The 23,704-nt window shown below is 48.1% G+C and overlaps 1 long non-coding RNA gene and 1 pseudogene across 1 annotated transcript; both read left to right on the top strand.

Annotated features, from left to right (window-relative positions):
• Positions 1-14,508: 14,508 nt before the first annotated feature.
• Positions 14,509-17,840, top strand: LOC105466211 (uncharacterized; annotated as a pseudogene).
• A 256-nt stretch (positions 17,841-18,096) lies between these two features.
• On the top strand, positions 18,097-19,937 carry LOC139356074 (uncharacterized). The gene is made up of 2 exons (XR_011607452.1): positions 18,097-18,543; positions 19,798-19,937. It is a non-coding gene; the product is annotated as an uncharacterized lncRNA (long non-coding RNA).
• The last annotated feature ends 3,767 nt before the right edge of the window (positions 19,938-23,704 follow it).

The following is a 23,704-nucleotide window of genomic DNA, read 5'->3' on the forward strand; positions in this document are numbered from 1 at the left end:
TCAGTTGGGGCGGTCCCTGCCCAGCCTATGAACTCTGCCGGGGTTAGCAGTGTCAGTCGGGGAACTAGGGTAACAGGGATACACAACTGTCCGTCAGAGATGCTTTTGGACAGAGTCTTTAACAGAGTCATATTACACCAGAAGAACACACCAGGGGGAGCATATATGGGACTATTAGGGTATGTAGCCGATTGGTTACAGAGGCTGTTGCTAAATGCCGAATAACAATAGGGGTATTTCTCTTGGTATGGGTCACGGTACAGGGCCACATCGGGTATCGTGACTATTGACGAGTTAAAACCTGTATAGTTTGTGGGAGGGGAGGATAGAGGAACAGCCGTTAATGGTGGTCTTCCTAGGGTTGCACACATAAAGCAAGAGGACAGGTCGCCTAAACCGGTGAGGTTGGCGAATGCTAGCCCTTCCTGTAGTAGGGTTAGCCAGGAGAAGGGCTGCAAGTCTTGTGATAGCTTGGTTTCTTGCCTGTGGATTTGTGTATGGATTAAGGGTTGAATCTGGACTAGACTTCTCCACAGATATAAATGGCTACTGGGCCAGGTACTAGTTGATGAGTAATATACTCCCCCATGTTGTGGGGTTGTCCACCGAGAGTCCCATGGGTCTCTAATTATCCAAGTGTAAGTGACGGGAGACTCAGTTTGGTAAAAATACCATCCTTGTTGTTCTCTCCAGTATCGGACAGAGTGCGTCTTACAGTAGCTATATGGGCAACCTGCACTCTGGTGCCACCAATAATTTTTACAATTATATTCAGTTTGATCATATTCAAAACAGATCATGGGTATTGCTGTTTGGGCAATCTGGAACCTAGTGAAATTGAGGTAAACTATAGTATTACACCCTGAGGGGGGGCAGTCTGCACTAGCCAGCAGTTTACCCGCCTGGGGGGTTTCCCCAGGATGAGTTTTGTTTTCATAGAGCCAGAACCTCCAGACATAGGGATTAGACGGCGCAGCAGTGAGGAGAGTCAGACGCATAAGGCATAAAAGCATAGGTGAGCTAAACATGGCTACGGCCATGGGGATGACGGCGCAGGGTTAGCTTTAAGGGATTGTTCTTAGCTTTGTCCACAGTCCATGTAACTGGTGCTCCAGATGGCTCGAGAAGGTCGGATGATGGGTCCACCGGTTTGACGTGTGTGTAGTGGATCCACGAAGCGATGCCTTCTACTTTGAGAGCGGTGGGAGTAGTCAGGAGTACTTGCAGTGGTCCTTTCCACCTGGGTTGGAGAGTTTCTTGCCGGTGGCACTTGACCAGGACCCAGTCTCCCGGCTGGAACGGATGAGGCATCAGCGGAGGTCCTGCCTCGTACAGTTCTCGTAGTCTGGGCCAAATTTCCTGGTGAATTTTCTGTAAGGCTTGTAAGGACAACAAGAGCTCAGAGACATTTTCAGTTTCAGGTTTGAGTAAGTCATCTTTTAGACTGGGGACCAGGGGTGGGGGTCTGCCATACATGATTTCATATGGTGTGAGGCCCAGTCTGTAAGGGGTATTTCGGGCCCGGAACAGAGTGTAGGGGAGAAGTACTACCCAATTAGTGCCAGTCTCCATGGTCAATTTAGTTAAGGTCTCCTTTAGAGTCCGATTCATCCTTTCTACCTGTCCTGAGCTTTGGGGCCTATAAGCACAATGTAATTTCCAATTTGCCCTAAGAATGGAAGCCAAATCCTGACTTACCTTAGCAACGAAGGCTGGTCCATTGTCTGACCCTATCTGGACGGGAAAGCCATACCTGGGGAGGATTTCTTCCAAAATTTTCTTTGCTACAACCTGAGCAGTTTCTCTCTTAGTTGGGAACGCTTCTGTCCATCCTGAAAAAGTATCTACAAAGACAAGTAAGTACTGATACCCATATTTTCCAGGCTTTATCTCAGTAAAGTCTATTTCCCAATAGATACCAGGCCTAGTTCCTCTACACCTAATTCCTGCGGCGGTCTGGGTTTGGGGGCAAGCGTTGTTCAGTTGGCAGGCTTTGCAATTTGTTGTGACATCGCTGGCCAGTTCAGCTATGCGCCTGATTCTGAACTTGGCGTGCCTGATTAAGTCTATCATTCGCCAGGCACCCAGGTGAGTTGTCCGGTGGATGTGTTCCAACACCTGCCGTCCTAATTTCTCTGGCAGGATGGTTTGGTCATTTATATCAGTCCACTACCCATTTTTAACCTGTTTTAGGGGAAGCGTGTCCATCCATTCGCGATCCTGTTCGGTATAGTCGGGAAAACATGGCAATTTTCACGGGCCAGGATCGGGGAGCTGGAGCGCAAGGAGCTGACTGGGAGCTTTTGCTATGCTCCTTGCGGTTTGGTCGGCTAAGAAGTTGCCTCGAGCAATTGGCGTAGTTGGTTTCTGATGCCCAGGGCAATGTACGATAGCCAATTTCTTTGGTTTCCACAAAGCAGTTAATAGAGCTAGGATCTCTTGCTTGTTTTTTATTTCTTTGCCTTCGGCTCTTAATAGTCCCCTCTCTCTGTAGATGGCCCCATGTATGTGCGCAGTAGCGAAAGCATAGCGGCTATCCGTGTATATTGTTAGTTTTTTCTCTGCCCCTAGGGTGAGGGCCTGTGTGAGTGCTATCAGTTCGGCTCTTTGGGCCGATGTCCCTGGAGGCAAGGGTTCCGCCCAGATTACCTCAGTCTCTGACGTTACAGCCGCTCCTGCATACCGCTGGCCTTGGTGGACGTAGCTGCTGCCATCAGTGAACCAGATGAGTTCTGTGTTGGGGAGCGGACGATCTTGCAGGTCCTCCCGCACCCCATGCACCTGAGCCAGTATCTCAGTGCACTCATGGAACGGGGTGTCCAAGTCTGGATTTGGCAGCAGTGAAGCAGGGTTTAAAGAGGTTGGGGGCAGAAAAGTTATTCTGAGGGGGTTTAACAGCAGTCCTTGATAGTGGGTGAGCCGGGCGTTACTCATCCATCAGTCCGGCGGCTGCCGGAGGACGCCTTCAATGGCCTGCGGGGTTATAACATGCAACTCTTGCCCCATGATAAGTTTATCAGCGTCTCGGACCATTAGGGCGGTCGCCGCGATTATCCGCAGGCAGGGTGGCCAGCCAGCAGCCACTGAATCTAATTTTTTTGACAAATAGGCAACTGGCCTCTGCCAGGGGCCTAGGTACTGTGTTAACACGGCTTTTGCAACACCCTTACTTTCATCCACGTATAAGTGGAAGGGCTTGGAGACATCAGGGAGCCCCAGCACGGGGGCTGATAACAAGGCAGTTTTGATTTGTTGAAAGGCCAGCTCAGCCTCTTCCGTCCAATTGAAGGGCTGCCATTCCTTTGTTGCCTGGTATAGGGGCTTGGCTAACTCAGCAAATCCGGGTATCCATAACCTACAGAACCCTGCCGACCCCAGGAATTCTCTCACTTGCCGTGTCGACTGGGGTCTAGGGATGCGTAGGACTGTTTCCTTTCGTGCTTTGGTTAGCCAGCGTTGCGCCCCTTTTAATAGGTACCCCAGATAAGTTACCTCTGACTTGCAGATCTGAGCCTTTGTTGCTAAGGCTCAGTAGCCTAGCTCTCCCAGTCTTCAAGAGGTCCTCAGTCCCTTGAACACAAGTTTCCGGGGATCTGGCTGCTATTAAGAGATCATCAACATATTGCAAAAGAGTTATTTCAGGGTGTTGCCGCCGGTACTCACCCAGATCTTCATGAAGGGCTTCATCGAACAGGGTTGGCGAGTTCTTGAACCCTTGTGGCAGCCTGGTCCATGTTAGCTGACCGTTGATGCCCCTCTCAGGATCCGTCCATTGAAATGCAAAGAGTTCTTGACTTTTGGGAGCCAGAGGAAGGCTGAAGAAAGCATCTTTTAGGTCAAGAACGGTATACTACTGTTTTTCGGGATGTAAGGCACTCAGAAGGGTGTATGGATTGGGCACAGTGGGATGTATGTCCGTGACCCTTTTATTAACTTCTCTTAAATCCTGTATTGGCCTGTAGTCCATACTGTTGGGTTTACGAACAGGTAACAGTGGAGTATTCCAGGATGAGTGGCAAGCCCGTAGGACTCCTTGGTCTAGGAGTCGGCGGATATGGGGCGTGATTCCTTCTCTTGCCTCCAGGGGCATAGGATATTGCCGAACCCGAACCGGGTCCGTCCCTGGCTTAACTTCCACAAATATGGCAGGTCGATGTTTAGCTAGCCCTAAGCCCCCAGTTTCTGCCCACGCTTCAGGGAAACGCTGGAGCCAAGAGTCAATTTCCTGATCGGGGGGCTTTTGCTCTTGATGGAGTCTGTACTCATCTTCTAAGGTGACAGTCAGGATAGATATTGGCCTGTTTTGGGAATCAGTTATCTTGGGCCCTTCTGGCTCAAAGTGGATTTGGGCCCCCATTTTTGTCAGCAAGTCCCTCCCTAGTAGAGGGCAGGGGCTCTCTGGGATGACTAGGAAGGAATGGGAGACTTTTCCCATTCCTAAGTCTACAGTCCTCTGGGTTGTCCAGGGGTATTTTTTGATGCCTGTGGCCCCGTGCACCCAGGATGTTTTCTTAGACATTTTTCCAATTGGCTTGGTTAGGACTGAGCGTTCCGCCCCGGTATCGACCAAGAAGCGAACTGGGGACCCCTCCACTTGCAAAGTTACCCTGGGTTCGGGGAGGGGGTCCGAACCCCATCCTCCCTAGTCAGAGTCCTGGGTGACGAGTACAGAGGTAGGGTTAGCTGGTCTCCGTTTCTTTGGGCAGTCTTTAATCCAGTGGCCACGTTCCTTGCAATAAGCACACTGATCTTTTTCTAATCCTTGCCTAGGGCCTTGCTTTTTCTGCTTTCTGTTTTGGCCATTTCCTGCCTGGGGGAAAGCTGCTACTAAGACTTTGGTCATTTCTTTGGTTGCCTTGAACTGTTTTTCTTCTGGAGTATCTCTATTATTATAAACTCGCTGTGCCATCTGAAGGAGGTCCTGTATCTGCTTTCCTTCTAAACCCTCTAATTTCTGGAGTTTTCTCTTTATATCTGGTGCTGCCTGGTTTATAAAGGACATTACTACCGCTGCCTGATTTTCCGGTGCTTCCGGGTCCATAGGGGTAAACTGTCTGAAGGCTTCCATTAATCTCTCTAAATATATAGCGGGGCTTTCTGTCTTACCTTGTAACACAGAATATACTTTAGCCAAATTGGTGGGCTTGCGAGCTGCAGCCCGGAGACCCGCCATTAGAGTCTGGCGATAAATGAGCAGTCGTCCCCTACCTTCTGCCGTGTTGTAGTCCCATCTGGGCCGGATCAAAGGGAAAGCCGCATTAATGAGGTCAGGATTTGCAGTTGGCTGGCCGTCATCTCCTGGAACCAGTTTTCTGGCCTCAACTTGGATTCTTTCCCGCTCCTCCGTTGTGAACAGGATTCGGAGGAGCTGTTGACAGTCATCCCAGGTCGGCTGGTGAGTAAACATGACACTGTCTAACAACGAGGTTAGATCTTTGGGATTATCTGAGAACTGAGCATTTTGGGATTTCCAATTGTATAAATCACTAGTGGAAAAAGGCCAATACATGAGACGGGAGAGCCCGGTATCATCGAATGATCCTATTTCTCTGAGAGGCAGGGCTACAGTGGAGTCAGGGAGTTGGGAAGCTTGGTCCCGCTGTACTCGGCCTCGTGTTCGGCCGGCCGGCCCCCCCAGGTTGCTTTCGCTCTCGGCTGCTTCTGCTTCTCGGTTACCTTCTACGGAAGCACCACCCTGGGGGACTGGGTCCTGCGGATATGGTGGGGGAAGAGTGGGTTCTAACGTTAGGGGGTCCTGGCTGTCGAGGGAGCAGAGGGAGTCCTTTGTCTTGTAGGTCGCATTACTAGGACTTTGCAGGGCTCAGGGATGAATGGAGTTATCCAGGGTGGTGGGTTTTCCACAAGATCCTGCCACACTAGAATATAAGGAATTTGATCAGGATGTCCTGACTGCCCTGGCAGGAAAATCTTAGTTTTTACCTTAGTAATAATAGAGAGACAGAAAGTTCCTTCGGAGGGCCACCCTACGCCAAAAGAGGGCCAGTCCGAATGGCAGAAAGTAACTAGCTTTCCCTTCTTTAGTTCTACGCTTAAGTTACGCCCCCGAGCCTTCACATCCTTAAAATTGGTAACAAGGAGTGAGAGCGGCGTGCTCTGGTTGTTGCCCATCTTTGGACTGCTCCTACAAAGAGAAGGAGGGACGAAAATGAGTGTGAAGCAGAGGGGAGTATCCGACAGGTCCGGTCCTGGAAGGGGAAGAAAAGGTTTTATGTTTCGTTTTGGACTTACACTTAACACTTAACAATAACGGACAGACAGTGAGAAACAATGAGCCTTCGCGAGCGCGTGTCGGACTTCCGACCTGAGTCAGATGGGGCAACCAAGGATGGAGGCCCCCAGATGGGCACTGGGGAACGTCTCCCACCAGTCCCGAGTGGCTGTCTTTTAGCGCGTCTGCCAAGACCGTGCCACTTACAAAACAGACCAATATAGATTACAGATTACGGATTTCGTGAAATTTCAGGGAGACAGACAGAGACAAAGACAGAGACAGTGACAAAGCCGGCTTACCTACAGATTAAGATCCATTGACTTGGGGGTTTGGTGGGCTTGGGGGAAATCCCGGACGAGCCCCCATTTGTTATGCCCAGACCGTTTATTCCCCGAAGAAGACCACCAGAGTCCAGAGTCAAAGCTAAGCAGCAAGGATCTTTATTACAGGTTCGAACCTGGAACTCTCACTCGCTCGCGAAACGGGACGGGCAGGAGAGCTCCCCCACTGAGCTCCGAGCAGTGTTATATAGTCTAAGAAAAGTGGGCATAGAGTTATTATACAAATCAGATATATGATTGGCTAGTGTTTGAACAAGGCGATTTGGCTAACTATGATTGGTTCCCGCCATTTCTGATATTTCAGTTCAACCTTTGAGGCGGGAGAGCAGGTTTATGGCAGCAAGAGTTTATCTTACTTAAACACGTCTTGTGACCTTGCCTCAGAACTTACAAAATCTCTGGTACGTGCAGAAAAACAGATACTCACAGAACTTACGAAATCTCTGGTATGTGCAAAACAAAATCTCTGGTACGTGCAGAAAAACAGGTACTCACAGAACTTATGAAATCTCTGGTATGTGCAAAGATTAGAGAGCAGAACAAAGGGTGTAGCGGGGGGGCGGGTACACATCTATCTTTGTGCCCTTTCAGGGCTTGGTTTCCTGTAGAGGATTACCCCATACTAGGGGTCCTTCTATAAGCATTTCTAATGGAGGGTCCTGCCTTGCAGCTCTTTCGACTTCAATATCTGCTTGGCGGTTCCCTTATATTTTTCTTGCGGTTCGTTTCTGATGACCCCAGCAGTGTAAGACTGCCACCTATAACTTTTAAGACTTTTTTTCTTATATTTTTCTCATTCTTCCACCATACAATGTGGACATATTTTTTGATATATTACAAATAATGTAACACAAATTTCAAATTTCTTTTTTCTTTTTCTTTTTTTTTTTTTTTTTGAGACAGAGTCTCACTCTGTTGCCCAGGCTGGAGTGCAGTGGCGAGACCTCAGCTCACTGCAAGCTCTGCCTCTCGAGTTCATGCCATTGTCCTGCCTCAGCCTCCCGAGTAGCTGGGACTACAGGCGCCTGCCACCATGCCCAGCTAATTTTTTTTTTTTTTTTTTTTGAGATGAAGTCTTGCTCATCGCCCAGGTTGGAGTGCAGTGGCGCGATCTTGGCTCACTGCAAGCTCCACCTCCCAGGTTCATGCCATTCTCCTATCTCAGCCTCCCGAGTAGCTGGGACTACAGGCGCCGGCCACCACACCCGGCTAATTTTTTGTATTTTTAGCAGAAACGGGGTTTCACCATGTTAGCCAGGATGGTCTCGATCTCCTGACCTCATGATCTGCCCGTCTCGGCCTCCCAAAGTGCTGGGATTACAGGCATGAGCCACCATGCCCCGCCAATGTAACACAAATTTCTAAATATTTATTTATTTATTTATTGTTTTGAGATGGAGTTTCCTTTTGTTGCCCAGGCTGAAGTGCAGTGGTGTCGTCTCGGCTCACCACAACCTGTGCCTCCTGGGTTCAGGCGATTCTTCTGCCTCAGCCTCCCAATTAGCTGGGATTACAGGCACCTGCCACCATGCCCAGAGAATTTTTGTATGTTTTAGTAGAGATGGGATTTCTCCATGTTGGCCAGGCTGGTCACAAACTCTTGACCTCAGGTGATCCACCCACCTCGGCCTCCCCAAGTGTTGAGATTACAGGCATGAGCCACCGCACCCACCCTCCACCTTGGTTATTTTTAAGCACTAAAATTTGATACTTATTTCTGAATGAAGTCATCTCTTAATTGTATTTTTGTTTTTACTTATGTTCTTTAAATTGCAAAGATTCTTGTAATTCAAGAGAGAAGTGGGATCCAGAGAGATTCTGGATTCAATATTCAATATTGAATATTATATGTCATTCAATATTATATGTCATTTAATATTATATGTCAATTAAAAAAAATAAGTAAATGACTTTGAAGAAAATATAATTACTTTATACCTAGCTTGTCCAACCCATGGGTGACAGAGTGCATTCAACCCAGGACAGCTTTGAATGCAGCCCAACAAAAATTAGTAAGCTTTCTTAAAACATTCTGAGATTTTTTTTGTGATTTTTTTTTTTTGTTGTTAGCTCATCAGCTATTGTTAGTGTATTTTATGTGTGCAACAAAACAATTCTCATTCTTTTAATATAGCCTAGAGAAGCCAAAAGATTGGACATCCCTGCTTCAGACCAAGAAAACAGACACCACACATTTGCATGCCTAAAAACACAACCAGCCATGCAAGGAATGTGAGACTGGAAACTTCCAATCTTTCCTGAAGCAGTGGAATTGCCTGGGGATATCTGAGGGGTGTGGTTAACTCTTGGAGGAGGTTGAGGGTTTCTAAGGATGGTTCCTTGTAATTGAAATATTGTAAATGTCATTGAGCCTCATCATTATGTCAACTAGTATTATTCCATGCCATCAATTTTCTGCCTGGGCATTTTCTTCCTGGGCCTGACTTTTTTGGAATTCCTTGGATGCTTATTATTATTGTTGTGTCCCTGGGAATTTCTACACTTGCCATTTTCTTCAGGAGAACTAGCCTTGGTGTAAGTACACTAACTTCCCCTAGCGGTGGGCTTATAATCATAAATAAGAAATTATTTTAAACAATTTGTGGTTCCGGACTTCATTATGAATATTGGGCTTTATTTTAAAAATCAGGAAAATGATTTATTAGCATAAGAATTATGAAAAATCTGCTATTTAAATTATGGCAGATGTTTTAAAAAATTTTTTTAAAGTTTCAGCACTTAAATAGGAAATTCTTTCTAAATTTTCTGCTTTATAGTTCTATTGTGCGGGTGGAAGGAAAGCTTCCACTCTCCTCTCTAACGGTTCACTGCAGCAGTGTACTAACAACAGACAGCTTAACAGGAGAAGGAAAACATGGAACCTTATTAACAGGCATAAACATGGGAGCCAGTCAAAAAATGAGACGGCAAGAAGGGCCAGATGATTGATGCTTAAAGAGCACCCTCTTCTCAGAGAAAAGGGAGATGGAGATGTAGGCAGGGCTGCAAATGATTTTCAGGGGAAATGAAAGAGCCCAAGGAACAAACAGTTGGCCTGAGACAAAGTTCCTCTGAGATCGTGAGGAAGAGGCGACAAACTGCAGGAAGGTGAAGGGCAGAACTGCACTGCCTCTCATGATGCAGAGAAAGCCCCAGAGAATCTCTTGGAACTGCCCTCTGAAGAATCAGTGAAAAGTGTGTCTGGGCAGGGTAATGAGTGGTCATTTCGAATGGCATCATTCAAAGTCCATGTTCCCGGTCGCCACTGCAGAGGGATCAGTATGTCAAAAGTCTGTACTGGGTAAGAATGTGGCTGCTAAATTGTGCCATAATTTGGCTTTTGAGCATTTTTGTCCATTGAGTAAATTGAGCTCTACGTTTTCTCTTGCTGTTCATGACAGTAAAAGTGTGGGTGTCTAGGGGCTTAAACATCTTCTGAACAATGATCCAAGAAAAAAGTGCTAATACCACAATGCTTTTTTATCCTCAAGGCAAGAGGAAGTATGTTTTATTTTTACAACCTAGATAATTACACATCATTTGGCACTGCCCTTCAAGATACGCAGAAAACAAAATATATGAGTTATGAAGATATCTAGGCACATTGAACAGTCTCTACCCAACTTAGTCCTGAAGAGAGAATTTTTTGATGTGAATTGGGGAAGTTTTTTAATGTACCACTTTTTAAATATTCCATTAAGGAAAGTTCAGTTGAGCTGTTTGACTTGAACCACTTTGCACCTTCTCATCTTTCTCCTGGTTATCTACTCCTCTGTCTCATTATCTCACAAGCAGGGACATCGTGGGTGCCATGAAACGTTCATGCCTCACGGTGTTTCTTTGCTTCTCATTTCTTCATGTGTTTGACATTTCTCCTAGCTCCAAACTGGGCCAGCTGCTTTCCCCATAAAATCCAGCGGTAGCTGTGGGGCGCACGCGGTCGCTGCTCTTTCATCTTTGTAGATCACTCTTTGCTTCTATCGAACTCCTAGTACATGTTCTTTTTTTTCTATCCTATATGAAGAAATCAGAAAAAACATTCTATAAAGAACTTTAAAGATGTTATTTCATTGAATACATCAGGAATTTCAGAGGTATATGACGCACATCTGCAACAGGATTTGCATTGCATATTAGCCAAGAAGAGAAAAAATATTTCATGTCTTAGAAGATTCAACTCATACGCCGTCTATATGGAATTCTTTGTGGGAATTGAGGCATTACTGAGAATGTTTTGCGTTAGGTTCCAACCAGCCTCAGTGAAGCTGGTGTCAGGGACGGGAAAGTGGACTCTGAGCAGAGCAGGGACTCTGAGTAGATGCTCTGCAGAAGATCAGGAAGGAGCAGGGAGTGAAATGTTAGGAATTCTAGAACTCAGAGAACTGAAGGGAAGGTAGTTGCTTTCTTTTCAAATTGTGAAACATTTTAACTTGTGGTAAAATATGTATAACATGATAATTACCATCTTAACCTTGTTGAAATGTACAGTTCAGTTGTGTGAAGTATATTCACATCCTTGTTCCATTATTGTTTCCTAGATGTGTGAAGTATATTCACATCCTTGTTCCACTATTGTTTCCTAGATGTCTTTTCTCAAGTCTGTCTTAAAGTCACGAAATGTCAATGACAGATCCACGGATTGACAGGGGAAAGCCTGGAGGCCCAACAGCCGTAGCCAGGAAGGCATGCTATCTGTGGGAGTCCCCATAGTGTGGACATAAATTTGCCCTGTTAAGGGAAAGAACAGCTTCTGGCCCTCAGGTTTCTCCCCTTCTCCTCTCTACACACTAACCAAGGGCTCAGGTCCACTTGTATGCCTTGTATGCACACAAATAAAAGGATTTTTATCATTTCCAAGAATTAAAACGGACCTAAAATACTTTTCCATGTCATGGAGATCTATGGAAGCTAAAGTGCAAGCTGAAGTCCAAGAGGTGACGATGAAGGTCAACAGTCATTGCGAAATCTTTGGGCAAAGAAAGACTGTCGAGGAAGAGTAAGATGTTCACTGACACAAATACTGTTGTATGAACCATGTGCCAACCAAAGTAGACAACTACAATGGCCTTGAGAATATTTTCCACAATATTTGTGGCAAATTCAGTGGGTGCAAAATTGAGCTTGTCCTTCCTGCTTCATTAATCTTCATGTTTCCTTTCCCTTCCTACATACTTGATTATAATGTTTTAGGGGAAGGAGGAGGTCCAGGTACTGGCATTGTTAAATTCAATGCTTGTGTCACCTCTGGATTCATTTTCACAGCCTTTTGGCTTTTGGTCATATGACATTGCATTTTTCCTGCCACATGACTAGTCTTTTTTGCTGAATGTCAGTCACTGGTTTAAAAATATTTAGCAATGAAATGAGGCCTACTAGCATGTTATCTTGCTGCAGAAAAGATGGCCGTCTATTTCTGGGGGTGGTCAGGGGTCCTAGCACACCGACACAGCCTCTATACCGGCAGCAATTGAGGTTATCAGTGCAGGTTCAGTCCCTGCAAAGGTCAGGGTATTTCCTGTCCACCTCTATTCCTGGTTTGAGACTCTTCCGGGTCCCATCCAGAACCAGTGGACTTCAGTAGGGATCCCCTTCACTGACAGAGCCTCAGTCTGCTTTTTTTCAATCCTCCACATGGTGCAAAAGCTGCTCTGCTTCTTTGCATCTCAGTTAGTCCCTTCTGGAATTCAGTGATGAAACTCAGAGAAATGAGCCCCAAATGTGAGGCTGACCTTCGTCCTGGGTTTCGTTCTTCTCCATCTTGGCCTCATGTCTCTTTACTGCCATGTTAGCAACTTGATGCTTTCAGTCATGGGTTTTAGATTCTGCTCCACGTCCCCGTTGTTCTCATGGGAGATCAGAAGCTTCACATGCACTCATGTCTACTCCGGAATAGAATGCTTCCTTAGCTTCCCTCCAGACTCAGGTATTGTGTTTCCAGTTCCCAAGTGCACAGCAGGAGTAGTGATGTCCTCACTGGCTTCTCATTTGCATTAAACAGTGAGCCCCTTTAGGGTGGGGACGGGACCCTGCTCCCATTGCATCCTCTGCACCTCACAACACATCCTTGCTTCAGGCCACTCCAGACAGCATGTGCTGAAGGGTGCCCTGGGCGCTCAGAAACAGGTGCATGAACTTTCTCTTTGATGTGTTTTTGCCCCCGTTTCCTAGAGTTCTTGGCATTTTACACTCCTTCATATGAAATCAAGTATCAAGTGAGATTTTTAGAATCAGAACCATGAATCAAGTAGTGTGAGGGCAACACAGCAAACCTACCTTTTCAGCCATTTCCTTTTTCTGCTCTCCCTCTCTGTGAACCAAACCTTGTTAAAGTCACTCGACACCAGAGGATGGTTTGCAGTTTGTCATCTATTTTCAGGACACCCTGACTAAAGAGTCATTCGATCATTTCCAATTCAGTAGATGCACCCAGCACTCAGATTGGCCTTTTCTCTCAACCAGGATCTTTAAAGTCCATGAGAAGAGTTCCAGTCCTGAATCATGGACATGTGCAGCAGTGAACCGCAGGGCTAAGGACAGCATGTCCTGGACGGATCTCTCTGAGGCTGATTGTCTGGGTTCTGGCATCAGCTTCTGATGGAGAATCAGGTCTCCCTATGGGAAGAGTCAGACAAGGAGCGATCCCCTGCTCCGTCCACTTGTGATGAGTTGGTTAGGTCTGGTTTTCCACACTGAACTAAAATAAGCTTTTGCTATGTCAGGCACAAGGCTGACCCTAGAAGCACACATAGCGCATCTCATAGAAGCTTTTAATAGTTCATATTTACTAAAGAGTAGGAATACAGAGCGATGAAGATGAGCTGGAAACGACAGGTGACTTGCCAGCAGGCCAGAGTGTGCTTTTTCTTTGTCCCTCCATGGAAGATGTTAATTCCCCCTCCAGTTGTGAGGATCACTTGGTTCATTTATGGGAAGGTTGTCAGGGGACCTTTGAATCACAGCCTTCAGATGCCGGAAGGGAAGAAGGAATCCCACACAGGCCAGTGGATCATGTGCGTGCATCTCTCTCCCTTCTCAACTAAGGAAACTGAGAATGAAAGAATGTGAGTGAGCAGAAAGGGAAAGGCGGCTGTCAGAGGTGGAAGAAACCAGGAAATTGGCTCTAGAAAAAATACCCATCTGCAAGTGAGTTCAGAAACCCACACCAGCCTCTTGGGAAAGCCCCGCTGGGGTGTTTTGTTTTAAATCTTTGTACAATGTTTAGACCCAGTTAACACAGAAATGGAAACAAATGGTCAGAAGAGATACCTAGAGAGAGAATTCACACAAGAGAACACAAAGTACCTTAAGATTTACCAGTGATCAAAACATGTGAAGTAGCTAAGTATCTCCTGACTGCAATGCCGGCCAGACTGTGTGGATACTCGGTTCATACCTGCCGTTCTAGGGGTGGTGTGAGTTGTCATCATCCTTAGGAAAGCATGCTGTTGTAGGATCAACCCGTCCTTCAAAAGGACTGTGCCTGTTCATCAGCTCAGCTGTGTCTGCCCTGTGAAATATGGCAAGGATGTTAATTCCAGGAGAATGGAGCTTCATGACAAAAGATGCCCAATGAAGGACGAATTAGGGACATACTGAAAATGGGTAAGGAAATTGTCAACTCACAACCCAGCAGGCATTAAGTAAAAGAGGAGGAAGCATTACAGCAACAGTTTTGATCATACTGTACTTTTATAACCATGTGAAATACATTTCCTATGTACAGATAGATTGTGGAAGGGGTCAGTTGTGAGGACATCAGGAACATGGCAGATTATTTAAAATCATACTGAAGATGATGCTTTGTCTGATGAAAGTGATTCTAAACCATAGGAAAACGATTCAAGACAGACAAGAGCTGCGGCGGTGGGTAGAGAACTCCTACAGATGCGAGGTAAGGAGCCTTCCTCCCCGCAGTTGCAGGATCCTTAAGCGTTCATGAAGATGATGCCACAGCCCCTAGACTCTCTCAACACACACTTTCTCAGGTGTTGGCTTTTTCAGATCGCCCCTTCTGCTGCAAGAAAGGCCCTCAACGACTGGGTAAGTTTTTGGGTTTTCTTTCCCCCTCCTTGCTTTTGGGCATAGTCTGCCAAGTCAGGACATGGATGTATTTTTCTCCCCACAGCTCTGTGCCCAAGCCTTGCAGAGGGAGACGGCAGAGAGGAAGGCTGCCTGCAAGCAGCACAGGTAGGTAACTGTGATGGACAAATTTTAAGGATGTTTTTGTTTTAAGATGAACTTTTGAGTGTCTAGTAAAAAACATGGTGTTTTAATTCTTCAGGTCAATTCTTTTTCTCTATCTTCAAGATGGGAAATGATGGAAAAGCAGGGAGTTCCAGAGAGACACATGAGTCAGGAAGCCATAAAGGCTTAAGGGCCGAGGGCTGCAGGGCTGTCATTGTTCTGTTTCCAGAAATAACGAGAGGATGCTGTTGAGCTCCACTGCAGTCGGTCTTATGGCCCAGTAGACTCTGACGATCCCTTTTACTCACGATGGTGTGGAGTCCCCTTCCCAAAATATGTGGGGTTTCTTTTTGTTGCTGGGATTTTCTTTTCTGCAATAAGGTAGGTAATTAACCTTCAGAATATCCGCCGTAATCCCAGAAGTGAAAACTCATCGATCCAGCATTAATATGTGCTTTGTGCAATTTTGAATGTTCTTTGGCAAAGTCAATTCCATAGTTCATCACAGTCCCATCTGTTCTTAACTGTGTTGAGCAAAAACGGCCCCACCCTCACCCAGTGTTGCCCTTGATCTAATATTCTAAGTGTCAGAGGTTCCATATTTTAATAGAAAATGTGCCCCGGCTGTGAGGTGGTGGAGAGTGAACGTCACTCATTGCCTACAGGCACAATTGCCAATGAAGACCTTAACAGGCACAATTGCCAATGAAGCCGAGCTGGTTGTCGTGTGGCTTCTGTGTCTCCGACAGCTGCTGAATCCTCTGATCACACATCATGGGACTTACATGCTTGAAATCAAACACATTTTTAAACTGCTTCTGTTGTTGAGAATTCCCACCTCATTTTTCCATGGACAAAATTATCCTTTATGTCATAGTGCACTTAAAATTTGGTATTACCTAGAAGTTAAAGAAATATGATAGCCGTGCCAAACTGGCATCTGTATGTAGGGTTATTCTGTCAGAAAACCCTCTCCCAGTTCCCCTGCAGCTCTTCAGGAATCCCCATCTCCCCAGAGCTCTTTGTGCCCATGGATGGCACCTCCAAAGTGCGGAAGACCCTTTGTCAAGAAGGGAAGCAGAAGGGGGACGAGAGGTTCTTGCAGGCAGAGCTGGAATGGACTTCCACTCTGCTTCTTGCCAGCTGTGTGATGCTGGGTGAAATTTCTCCTTCCTCTGGGAGCCTCTTTTTTCTTAGATTTGCAGCAGGGTGGTCACACTGACCTTGCAGATTTCTGAGACTCAGAGACAGCACATGAAAAGCCTGGGGGCCATTCTCTTAAGAGTAGCCGCGACTCACGTGTGGACAATGGGCTTTTCATGCTTCCCTTTCTGTCTGTTTATCTGATGCAAGGAACATGCTCTGGTGATGGTGGTGAGGGAGGAATGAGGATAGACATAGACACCCCTGTGTCAGAAACATGCTTCTTTGTTACTGGGTTATGACTTTGTCTTCCCAGGGACAGGCCCCCAGCCTGCCTACATTTGCAGACAGAGTGGTGTGTGGGGATAACAGTTTGTCCCCATGACTTTTCTTCACTCCCCTGCCATCGGCAGAACTCAGTTGAAGGGAGTTTTTTTTTGGGGGGGGGCATTGATGCTGCCATTTTGAAACCTGGAGGAGGGAAAGGTACAAGGTTACTATCACCTGCGGCATAAGGTGCAGCTTGTGTTGGTTTTGGTGTTTTTGTCCATCATATTCATATATTTCAAAACATTTTCTCCTCCTGACTTGCAGGTCAATTCTCCTCATCCTTCCTCAGAATGGCCCTAGTTGCCCGATCTCATGGCTGGCCCTTCAGGATCACTGATGGGCTGCCAGCCGCCTCCTCCACCTGGGTGTCATCTGGGAACTCAACCACTCCCTCCATCTGGAGGTTTTCTAGGACCTCAACAAACTCCTCCACTGGAGTGTCCTCTGGGAACTCAACCACCTCCACTCGACTGTCCTCTGGGAACTCAACCACGTCCTGCACTAGAGAGTCCCCTGAAAACTCAACCACCTCCTCCACTCGAGTGTTCTCAAGGCCCTCATCCAGCTCCTGCAGCTGTCAGTCCTCCAGGACCTCATCCACCTGCTGCAGTTGCCTGTCTTTCCGGATCTCATCCACCACCTGCGGCTGTCAATCCTCCGGGACCTCAATCACCTGCTGCACCTGTTGGTCCTCTGGGACCTCATTGACCCGTGGCATGCGTCTGTCCTTCGGGACTTAATCCACCGCCTGCAGCTGTCAGTCCTCCGGAACCTCATCCACCTCCTGCAGCTGTTGGTCCTCTGGGACCTCATCCACTCCCTGCAGCTGTAGGTCTTCTGGGACCTCATCCACCTCCTGCAGCTGGTGGTCATCTCAGACCTCATCCACCTCCTGCAGCTGTTGGTCCTCTGGGACCTCATCCACTCCCTGCAGCTGTAGGTCTTCTGGGACCTCATCCACCTCCTGCAGCTGGTGGTCATCTCAGACCTCATCCACCTCCTGCAGCTGGTGGTCATCTCAGACCTCATCCACCTCCTGCAGCTGTAGGTCTTCTGGGATCTTATCCACCTCCTGCAGCTGTTGGTCCTCCAGGACCGCATGTACCTCCTGGACTTGTAAGTCTTCTGGGACCTCATCAACATGCTACATGTGTCTGTATTCCGGGAACTCCTCCACCTCCTGCAGCTCTTGGTCCTCCCAGACCTCATCCACGTCCAGCATGTGACCTCCCTCCAGGACCTCATCCGTCTTTTGTAGCTGCCTTCCTCTGGGACATCATTCACCTTTTTGTTCTGTGAGGCCTCTGGGACCTCCGACTACATCTCCACTTAGTAACCTCTGGATCCTCAGCCACCCCTTCTGGGTGGCGTCTGGCCCCTCAATAACCACCTTCACATGAATCTCCTCAGCTGCTTCAATAATCTCCACTCGTGGGCCCTGGGACTTCAGCCACCTCCTCCACCAGGGTCTCCTGTAGTACATCTGCCACCTTCTCCACTTGGCTGGCCTCTGCTGTCTGAACCGACTCCTTCAGGACCTCAACCAGCTTCCCTACCCATTGTAGCCTCGACCACCACCTCCACATGTACTACTTGGTATGTTTATCTGAACAGTATGAACTGAGTTGCAAAATGGATTCATCTTTCCTTTCTTGAATGAATAGAAATGTCACAGATTGTACTGCAGGGCTTTACAATACGAGGGTAGCACTGTCTGAGGATGTGGTCACTTTGCTCAAGTTTCTGAGACTACAAGTCAGTTGCATTATTTTCTCATTATGACCTTGGCAGCAGGTATCTTCTGTGGATGAGGAAAGAGTTGTTTGTTTGTTTTTTATTTCTGGGGGGGACGGAGTCTCACTCTGTCACCCAGGCTGGAGTGCAGGGGTGCACTCCTGGCTCACTGCAACCTCCACCTCCAGGGCTCAGGTGATCCTTCCACCTCAGCCTCCAGAGTGGCTGGGACTACCTGTGTGCAACACCATGCTTGGCTAATGTTTTTTTGTTCTACCTTTTGTAGAGACCTTGTTTCACCATATTGCTCAGGCTGGTCTCAAGCTCCTGGAGCCATGCCATCTGCCCACTTTGGCCTCCCAAAGTGCCGAGGTTACAAGTGTGAGCCACTGCGCCCAGCCAGAGATTGTTTATAGAAGCTAGAAATACCAGTTTTACAGGCGTGTATGGAACCTGGGCCATATGGCCAGCTCTGTGAGGGATGAGACCCGTCCCTGAGTGGCAGGGCATCCTGTGTCCTGCAGCAGAGAGACCCACACTGAAGGGCACAGAGCTTCTGACCACCCAGTGGAAGCACAGGTGAAGGGACGCAGGGTGCAGAAGGAGGAGAAGAATCTCCTGGGAGTAAACAGGGGGCTGTGGAAGAGAAAGATGAAGCAGGGAGGTGTCACACGGGGGTCTGTTGAACTCAGATGGAGCTGGAAGGCTGCTCCTAGCCAGGCAAGCAGTGTGAGCAGGAGCGTGGAGGCTGCGTGAGGGCCACACAGAGCCACCGTGGGAGCTCAGATAGCACAGCGTGTACAGGGAATTACCCCCACAGCACTTCCTTGTTGCCCTACAGACTTTAGTCCATTATCGGCGGAAAGCTGATTCTTTCCCTGGGCGTGTGAAGGCTCTGGATCAGGGTGAATGAATGGATCAGGGTGAATGAATGGATCAGGGTGAATGAATGGATCAGGGTGAATGAATGGATCAGGGTGAATGAATGGATCAGGGTGAATGAATGGATCAGGGTGAATGAATGCCTAGAGGTCTGAAACATTTAGCTTGGTTCTGTCAGGGGAACCTGTGTCCCTGAGTTTTTATGGCCCAAGGAGACTAGCAATGAGGATGGGTCTGGTTCAGTGCAGCTGCGGCCTTGGCCTTCAGAATGAGGCCGACTCTGGCCAGAAACTCAAGGCCAATCCTGAGCTGCTCTGGCCTCCTCTGATCTCCAGCACCCTCTCCTTCCCACCCACGACTCTCAGCTTTGCATCTCCCAACCTTGGCCTGCAAAGTGTTTCCCCTTCCCTGTGTCTTTGCTGCCTAAGCCCAGACACCAACTCTCAGTAGAGCTCAGAGCCCCAGCTTTCTCAGAAATGAGCTGGGAATGATGTGATTGTGAGGTCATGGTGAGGGCAGGGAGACCAAGCTCATAAGGAAAGCATCTTGCAAAACAGCTGGTAGGTGGTAGAGCCTCACCCCTCCCACTGGTTAAATGAAAATATTCCCAGTCAGAAGATGTTCATTGTAGTTCATTTAATAAACCTTAGGGTGGAACAGCTCAGGTTCTGGGATTTCCAGTTTCTCTTTCAAAAGATAAGGGAAAGCCCCTGTCTCCAAGATTAGAATTCAGATCCTTATGAGATGAAGACATTCTAAAAATGCATACACAGTTAAACTCTGAGATTTGCATCTGCGATCTGTGGATAATTATTCTCCGTGACATACAGACACAGATGCGGCCACACACAGACGTATTCAGCAGGTGCACAGATATTTCAGAGAAGACAAAATGTATATTGGGCAAAAGAAGGTCACCTGGAAATAAACCGAAATCTTTTTACCTTACAGGACAATTTTGAAATTTGAAGAGTCTCCTGGGCCATGATATCTTGGAAAAGTCTCCACCATATTTGATGCCGCATGCCCCGTGCTCCCTCCTCTCTCTCTCATTTCCATAGTGTTTCCCTTAATAAACATTTGCAGTCCTATCTTTCTGGGTGTCCGCTTCCTGGAGGACCCGTTCACACCCCAAGGTATACCAGGTGTGACTCCTCATACACTGTTCAAACTCAGGCAGATACTGCCTTGCTGGCCACAGAAGCAGGGTTACCCTTTGGGTTAGTGTTGACTGGGAAGGGCCCGAGGGGTCCTTCTGGGATGGGGGAATATCCTGTATCCAGCCATGGGTGGAGGTTGTGCTCATTCATTCTAGAAATAGTCACTGTGTTCCTAGTGACTGCCCGTGGTGCCTTGTGAGCAGATGGACAGGAATCCATCCCCATGAGGTGGCCAACTTCTCCTGACAGGGAATAGAAGGGGGCCCAGCGGCAGCTGTGGAGCCCGTGAGGAGCCTCGCTGAGACTCAGGGTTTGTCAGAGCCCATTCCCCACTGAGCCAGCTGCCCCCGGGGGGCACCAACTCCAGGCGGCTCTAAGGGAAGTTGAGCTGGGTGTAGACATTTCTCCATAAGTCCTGTGCCCCCCACCATCTTCCTGTAATTTTTAAATTGTGTGATAGGCAGAGGTTGGTGGTGAGAGGCTCACTGAGCAGGACTGGAGAGGAGTAGAGAATGCAGGGGTGAGGTCAGTCAGAGGCGGGACAGGCAGAGAGAAGACAAGAGAAGGGATGAGAGAGGGAGGGGAAGAGCAGAGAGAAGGAGAAAGACGAGGATAGAAAGAGGGGTTGAAACAGTGAGAGAGAGAGAAGGGAGAGAGAAGGTGGGGGGTGAGGGGAGAGAGAGAGGGATGGAGATGGGAGGATGGAGTCATGGAGAGAAGTTGATTTGGGCCCAGGGGGAGAAGAGGAATGGAAGAGACAAAGACAGAAGGACCCACAGTGAGAACCAAGGGAGCTGGAGGGAAGGAGATGTCCAGAGAGCTGGCCAGTCATCCACACACCGAGGGAAAGGCAGAGAAAAAAAGAGAAGAGAGGAATGGATACAGGAAGCAAGAGAGATGGAGAGGACGGAGACAGGGAGAGGGGGCTGGAGAGAATCACAGAGAAACAGCACAATAGAGGAAGGGAAAGAGTTGTTGAGGACAGGGTCACAGAAAGAGAAAGGAAGGACAAAGAGGCAGGCAGAGAGAAGCAGAGAAAGACAAAGCAGGGAACAAAGGGGTAAGCCTGCAGGAGGTGGAGGGGGACAGATGGCCCAGGTGAGGGGACAGAAGAGGCAGGTAGTCCTGGGACTCAGGAGCTGGGAGGAATTCTTGCACTCCAAGGCCGTGACCTCCTTGGGGCCCAGTGCAATGAAAGCCCATCACATGGGGACACGCAGGCCTCCCTTGTGGCTGGGTTGCTCTGTGGAGCCTCTGGGTCTGTCCCTGAAGCAGGGACTTCCAGGGGAAAGGGCTGCCCTGTCTCAGGTTTGCCTCCTCTGTGGGGTAGGGAACCCGCAGCAGCCTCCCTCGCTGCCCTGGTCCCTGCTGCATTTCCCATCCTGGCCAGCTAGGTGGCCATCAAGTCCCATACCTGGGAACCAGGCCGATAGCCCTTGTCCAGCCTCATCTGTTCTCACCTGGCTCCAGATTCCAGCCACAGGTCTGGCAAACAGTCCACGCATGCTGGCTGTCACCAGATCCATGCATCCCTGGTGGATTCCTGCCTGTTCCCACAGGACAGCCCTCAACCAATGGAGACAGGAATAGGAGTTAAATGCTTCCCCCTTTTTCACTGAGAGAGAGGCATGCACAATCTGATGCACTTTCCTTCCTTCTTTCTTTTTCTTTCTTTCTTTTTTTTTTTCTGAAGACAGTGTCTCGCCCTGTCGCCCAGGCTGGAGTGCAGTGGCGCGATCTCGGCTCAGTGCCATGTCTGTCTCCTGGGTTCAAGCAATTATCTCACCTCAGCTTCCCGACTAGCTGGGATTACAGGCACCCGCTACCACGCCGGGCTGATTTTTGTATTTTTAGTACAGACAGGGTTTCACCATATTGGTCAGGCTGGTCTCAGACTCCTGACCTCGGGTGATCTGCCTGCCTCAGCCTCCCAAGGTCCTGGAATTATAGGCGTGAGCCACCGCACCTGCCGTGATGCACTTTCTAGATGCTATCCTAGAGATCACACTGGGTTAAGCCTCAGTTGCCTTCAATGTAGTCATCTCTACAGTATACCCTTAGCTTTTGTCTCCTCCTTTACTTTCTCAGACCCTCACTCTGCTCCCTGGATTCACTTTTCTAAATAATCCTCCTGCTGCAAAGTCCTGGGCACAGGTCCTACTTTCAGCATTGGAAGGGCGGCCTGGGCTAAGACCATGAGGCCCCACGTTGGTTGCCTACAGCCCCATTCCTCCCTCTATTCATTCCCACCACCGTCACATCCTCCTGTCCCTCGGTGCTTCCTCGCCTTTCCCTGAAGCCCACCGTGAGATCCCAGGGGACGGAGCAGCCCCTTCTCTGCCCCAATGCAGGGCTTGGCCTGAGCACATGGTCGGTCCATGCTGGGGTGAAGTGGTGAATGAGTGAGTAGTTGAGTGATAATGCATCATCAGATCTGTCTTCTCCACATGTCTCTATCTCCACCCAGAACAAGCTAACAAATTTTCTCATTCACAAATGGGCACATGAGGCTGGGTGCTCCTAAACCCTGCAAAATTCAGAACTGGCACAGTTGGGGCTGACCTTCCTTGACCCCACCTCACTTTCTATATCTATAAAATGGGGTACCTTTCTCTAAGAGTAAAGAGGAGGCCTGGCACAGGGAAACAAACTCAGCTCGAGCACCCAGAACATCCATCTTGTTCTCAAATAACTAATACAGGGGACATGTCTTCTGCTGCAATTGGTATTGGAGCTGGTACCATTTATTAAAGGCAATTCAGTTATGAAGCTTCATTTATTAAAACAGTGTAGTAAATATGTATGTATGGACAGACAGATAAATGTAATAGAAGAGCAAGTCCAGATATAGACAGAAATCCATACAGAAACAGAGAATGGGACAAAGGAAGCATCTCAATGCAGGATGTTCAGACACCTGGCCAATCATCTGAAAACTGAAAGAATAAAATTTGCCGGGCATGGTGACTCACGCCTGTAATCCCAGAACTTTGAGAAGCCGAGACAGGTGGATCACCTGACGTCAGGAGTTTGAGACCAGCCTGGCCAACATGGTGAAACCCCGTTTCTGCTTCTAATTTGTGAGTTTAACCAGTTCACATTGATAAGGATAACAGAAATATTTGGGCTTATTACTGCCATCTTTTGTGTTATACATATACCCTTGGGATGGATATTCCCAAGGGTCATGGACTGGGCTGTGACTACTCCAGGCCATGAGATAGGAGCCACGCCTGGAGGGACCTTCACAAAGGACCTTTGGGCCTACTGGAGTGCAACTATGGCAAGTGACCATGGCAGAGACAATGGCCACTAGCCATCTCTGCTCCCACCACAAAGCCTCATCCAGATAACCCAGCATCACTCTTCCTGGGGCTGTGCCCACTGCCCTGGCTCTGTCTGCTCATGGCCCTGCAGACATCCACAGGACAAACAAGGAATCTGTATGAATTCCATATTGGCATCCATCCTGGTCCTAGGAACAGCAGGAGCACAGAAGGAGAAGGACTAAGGACTCCAGCTTATATGACCTGTGGAAGATAGGACAGGGCCAGTTGGTCCTTCCCTATAGGGCCCGGTAGCACACAGCTACTCAACAACACATGTTAGGGATAAATATGAACCTAGGGGCCAGGCACGGTGGCTCACACCTATAATCCTAGCATTCTAGGAGACTGAGGCAGGCAGATCACCTGAGG

Source organism: Macaca nemestrina, chromosome 9 (assembly GCF_043159975.1).
Source record: "Macaca nemestrina isolate mMacNem1 chromosome 9, mMacNem.hap1, whole genome shotgun sequence".
Classification (NCBI taxonomy): Eukaryota; Metazoa; Chordata; class Mammalia; order Primates; family Cercopithecidae; genus Macaca; species Macaca nemestrina.